This window comes from Cryptomeria japonica, chromosome 7 (genome assembly GCF_030272615.1).
Source record: "Cryptomeria japonica chromosome 7, Sugi_1.0, whole genome shotgun sequence".
NCBI classification, from domain to species: domain Eukaryota; kingdom Viridiplantae; phylum Streptophyta; class Pinopsida; order Cupressales; family Cupressaceae; genus Cryptomeria; species Cryptomeria japonica.
This window is the reverse complement of record NC_081411.1, coordinates 851,397,345-851,403,515: the sequence shown is the minus strand read 5'-3', so window position 1 is coordinate 851,403,515 and position 6,171 is coordinate 851,397,345.

Below are 6,171 nucleotides of genomic sequence, written 5' to 3'. Positions count from 1 at the left end.
AAAAAGAGTCTCAATGAACTACTAGATCAAATTTATGGCCTTCAAAAGTTGTGCCTCTTGCATTGTAAATGTAAAAACATCTAAGACACATAAAAGAGTTGTGAGAGGGATTTACACTTGTTGACCAAATTATGATGTGTGTTATGACACATCATTAGAGATTTTGGTTGAAGATGATGGAGCTAAAATAGAGCACCCAAGTTGGTGAGTGGATTATGATGAGCTTATGACAAGTGCAAGGACCATTTTATTTTTAGCCTATAGACTCATCTTGGGATTATGGATATTTGCACCATATTTTAGATGGTTTTATCTCATATTTTTCCTCATTTCTATTTTATTGTTTCATTTATTATGTTTCTTTTTTTATTAGGTTCTTAAAAAAGAGATTTCTAGATATTAGTTTTTATAGGTATTCTTATGTTGTCAAAATTATTCTTGATCTCTACTTGATTGTAAAGGCTTAGAGTCTAAAAATGTATTATAACCTTTGATTACTGAATAATCAATTAAAATAATTTAGAATACGGGGTTCTTATTTTGAAAGAGTTTTTCCCATATAATTCATTGTGTTATGTTATATTTTTTTGTTATGTATATTTCCTTATACATTCAAAGATTTTTTGTAATTACATATACCTTCCCACATAGATTAGTGTAGGAAGATTATTCCACATCTTTTCTTCCATTCATTTATAATCAAATTCAAATCACCTCATATAATAGGTGTTAGGAACATGATTTTTTTACTAATTTTGGATTGAGTAGAATGTTGTGTAAAAAAGGATCTTGTTATAGAAAAAATGACAAACATATTATTGACGAAGTTGGAAAAGTTCTCAAGCACAAACTTGGATCTTTTAAAATCAGAGATGAAGGATATTCTCATGAATAGATAGTAATGGGTTGTAGTACCCAAATCCAAATCTACTACTTAATCACAAGAAGACTGGAATAAAATGTATAGAAAAGAAAAGGGGACCATTAGAAATTTTTTTGGTTGATTTAGTATTGTTGAACATGCATTAACCTTTAGAAGAATTTGGGTGAGATTTATTAGGATAAGTCCATAGTAAATAATATTTTCTTAAGAAAGAAGCTATATAAACTCAAGATAGAGGATGGTGGTTATGTGGGTGAACATCTAAATGCTTTAAATATTATAAAGACTTAGTTGCACTCCATTGAAGTGAAGATGGAGGAAAATGATCAATATATGAATTTACTATATTTAAAAAAAATTATCGGGACTACCTTATATTGGTTGTTGGGATCACTATGTAACCAAATTAAAATGTATAAAGTGGTGGTATTTTTTTTTTAATGTAATGAATAAATAAAAATTGATAAGAAGGCCCTATATATTCATGGAAGATTGAAAGAGAAAGGTAAGAAGGATAAGAAGAAAGAAAATATATATACACATCCAATGGGAGATCAAAAGCTCCCTATAATACCAACACAAAAAAATTGGAATTATGAAAATCGAGATTAGAATGACATGAAAAAAAGAAGTGATTTTTACGACGAGTCTGGAAATTCCTTAGAAGATAATGTTCATTCCTTTCTCATGACCTTAGCTACAAAAGTATCAAATAGTGTATGGTTCATTGAAGTTGATGCCTCTTTTCACATGACTTCACATTGTGATTGTTTCTCAAAATATGAAGAATATGATGGTGGAAAGGTGTACCTTGGAGATGTAATAGGTCTATAATTCCTATAATGGAGAGATTTATAGAAACTCTACCTTAACCATTGTTAGCAACAATAAAGAAGAGTGTTGCACTCACTTGTGATTGCCATTTTTTTGGGTACCTATGAGTACTAATAATTTGGATACTAAGCTACTAGATAAGAAGATAATGTTATGACATGAAAATAATGGACCACATAGGTGAGAACAGTCTAAAGGCCTCAAAAAAGTAAACCATTGTTGAGGGTTTAAATGATTGTAATCTTGAATTTGAGTTATGTGAGTATTGCGTATATAGAAAATATAATCTTGTTTAATTTTACTCTAGTTCCCATAAATATTTTGGAATACTGAACTTGATCTAGTCTAATGCCTTTGGTCTTACTAATGTTCCTTTAATTTCAAATCTATATATGATATATCTTTCATAAATGAAGATTATATAAGGTCATAGGTATATTTTCTTAGAAGCAAACCTAAAGTCTTGATTAGTTTTATAGAGTTCAAGGCTCTTGTAGAGAATATATTTGGTAGGAAAATTAATATTTTAAGGATTTATAATAGTGGTGAGTTCTATTCAACAAATTTTGATGTATTTTATAAATATTGTGAGAGATAAATGTAGGACAATTCCATACATCCCTCAACACAATGTACTTGTAGAAATAATGAATAAGATATTTATGGAGAGGGCTATGAGTATGCTTAGTGAAATATATTGTAAAAAAATATTTGGATAGAAGTGGTTTCCATCATCAACTCTTGTTGAGATGAAAACTTTTAAAATTTGGTCAAGAAAAATCCTTTATTGATACATATTCAAGTCTTTGATTGTGAAGCACATGTGCCTAGAAAAGAGTAGTCTAAGATGGAAAAAAAGAGGCTAAAAAAGGTCTCTTTATTGGTTACAACTTTAGTGTGAATGAGTAAAAGATTTGATATATTATGATCAAAATGGTTTTATATGTATAATTATTATGCTTGGAGAAATCAAACCTCCTTCCATAGTATTGTACGGTTTAAGTTACCCCTTAATAATGAGAAAATCATTCAATAGAACCCCGTTGAAGAGTTGAGGAGGAGGATAGATCAAATATTTCATGGAGTTATAAAGAGGAAGAACCTCCTCCTCAACTCTTGAGGAGGTCCACATGGAACATGCATTAATGAAAAAGGTATAATCCTCCTTATTGAAGGTACACTTTTTATTTGATACATAGGTAATCCTAAACTATGAAGGTAGTATCGGGTATGGATGATGTAGAGTATTAGAAAGTGGCTATGGGTAAGGAGGTAGTTGAGTTAAAAAAAAATGAAACATGTGAATTAGTACATTTTTTATAGATAAAAATCCATTAGAAGCAAATGATTGTTCAAAATAAATATCATTTTAGACAATAGTGTTAAGAATTATAAGGTGAGATTGGTTGTGAAGGGATTTTCCTAGGTTGAGAGGATTGATTATGTTTAGATTTCTCTTGATTTATTAATATAACATCTTTATTTTTTATAATATATTATAAAATAAATTATTATTGAGGTTCAGTACATGGATGTGAGGATAGCTTTGCTTCATCATGATTTGAAGAAAGTATTAGAATAATAAAGAACCCATCATGAAGTTGTACACACTTCAAAAGATCAACCAAGAAACATGCCTTCCACAAGAGAATGTTGTGACATGAGCTTGCATGGACATAAGATTGAATGATATGAAAATGATTCAATTGATATGATACAATGTACAAACGAGATTTTCTTATATAGACAAGGTGATGAGGTAGGACTGTACAACTACCTTGATACAAACATTAAATGCACCATGCATAATGATTAATGCCTAAAGACGACATTAAATAATGAGCTATGACATGCATGTACATGGCCCATTCTTCCCACTTCCCCACAAAATATTCTCATCAAATACCATTCATCTATTTCTCGAAGAAAATCTTGACTCCACATGTCTCCAAAGTATTTTTTTTGGATTCACAAATAGGTCCTTTTTTTATCCTCATCTTCTATCATTTCTCAAGATAATCTTGACCATCCAAATCCCTTTAATCTTGGTATTCTTCAAGTGCACCAACCACAAGGTGACTCTTTGAGGCTTCTCTTTCTTCCAATCCTCTCAAATATCCTCAACCATTGGTCTCTTGGATCAATAACACCCTTGATCAACCATCCCTCCAATCAATAAATGCACCTTCTTGGAAGCCATTTTAATAAGAAGCTTAATAAGTAGGGTCATACTATTGATTTGAAGAGAAACCACACACCATCTCTTGAAAGTAAAAATCTATTGGAGCACAACCACACAAATCTTGTGTGTGCAATAAGGAGCTATAGGTGAGATCACTTTAGTTTTCTTTCATCTTTCATTTAATTCCTTTTCATAAATGAGGTGTCTTGAAAATAGATGTATCTAATGGGACTTGAATACATGTTTTGTGTCATTATTTTACCTTCTACATCTCAATTATTCACACAAATGACATGGGGGGAGGCATGATGCCACTAATGTAACAATACAAAAATAAAGGCATCTTCTGAAATAGGGAAGGCATAAGACCCATAATTCTAATATAATATGGTTGTAGACACCTACAATTGAGACATCATCATTTCAACTAATTACCTAAGTGTTTCTCTTATAATTGATTGAACAAATCCTTATTTATCTAGTTTTCATTCCCTTATTAATTGAATAATATTTTATTATTAATTAATAAAGTAACTATTCATCACTGTTTATTTGATCCTATTTCTATCCTAAAATCACTTAATCATTCTTCTTCTAATGTCCACATTATGCAAATAAATCTACAATAATTAATAATGTCACTATTCATCAATATTAATTTGATCTTTTTTCTAGCCTAAAATCACTTAATCATCCTTCTTCTAATGCCCACCTTATTTATTTAACTAATTCTCTTATCCCCTTTTCTAAAAATTGAATAAATGCATCTATTTATTTAAGTTTTCTTTCCATCCACTTTTTGTCAGTGGTAAATCTAGACACCCAAATCTATCCACTTAATTAAATGAATACTTAGTATTTATTTGATTATTTAACCAATTGTTGGCAAATTGGAGGAATTGATTATGTGTTGCATTAATGTTTTATCATTGATGGCAACACCAGCTATTTTGGTTGTTTACCAGTTTTCGGTAGGTTCTTGTAGAGCGGTTGGATTATGATATTGATCCAGTATGCTCCAATATGCTTCAGTTCATGGAATTGGTTTGGATCTCTCATTCATGCTATTCAGATGCGTATCACGATCAGTTGGTTTGACATTTGATGACACAAGAGCTATCATTTGCTCTAGTAAGCCTTTTGGTCACCAGTAAGGGTTCTACCAGCAGAGCTTTGTTGAAGATCTTTTGATGCACGTGACAAGTGGTGTTGGTACAGATCCTAGATGGATTTCGGGATGTTGGTGTTTATCTTGTTCATGTTTGTGTTGATAAGTGGTGTTGGATTTAGGTCTGGACCTAATGTTATCTTATTCGGCTAGGTTATGGACCGGTTTATGTAACGTGTTGGTGGATGATCCCGATGCATTTCCGGTTGGATCTATTGATTGGATTATGTTGTTTCGGTCTTAGGCCGACTTGGTTGATCATTAGATTGCAGATTTATGTTATGAATTTATTGTATTATCTTTTAGGTGGCCTGCCTAAATGTTTAGGTCTCGAGTTGGTATAAATATGATGTAAGATCTCTTTGTAGATCATGGGCATATTCATGGGATTAAGGTTATGGGATTATATGTGTGTGCGAATAAGGTTGTAATCATATGCAGAGGTTTTGGTCGATCATAGGTGATCGAATTGGGTTGGTGAAAAGAGGTTTAAGACCTCTAGTACTAGGCTTAACCAGAATTGTACTCAGGTATAGGAGATGTTATTCTTGCAATTCACTCTTCTTTCTAGATTGTAGTCTGGATTTATTTTGTAGTCAGTGAGGCTCCTTTTGTGATGAGCAGTGCGCTTTAGGTTGTTGGCCTTCCTGCATGTGCAGACCCCTCTTTATGTAATCATATACTTACTGCAGAAGTATTATCTGCCTGTGGGTAGGCTTCCCACCGTGGTTTTTCCCCTTACCAATTTTTTCACGTACAAATCTTGGTGTTATCTTTTGTGGATGGTTGGTAAATGTTATGTGGATTATATTTGTGCTTAACTGTTATATCTGTTATTTCAGTATTTGGTTTATGTATTGTGATAATAAGGTTTTAATGTTTAAAGTTCTATAATTTGTTAACAACGGATTCACCCCACCACCCCTCTCTCAGTTGTTCATCGATTATCTGAGCTATCTAACAATTGGCATCAGAGCCTGGTCCTCTCTACAGAATCTTGACTGCTTGAGGAAGATCCTATGACATCTAATAGTTCAAGCTAGGCTTGATGGAATAAATTACAAAGTATGAAAGATTCGGATGGAGACTCATCTAAGATATCTT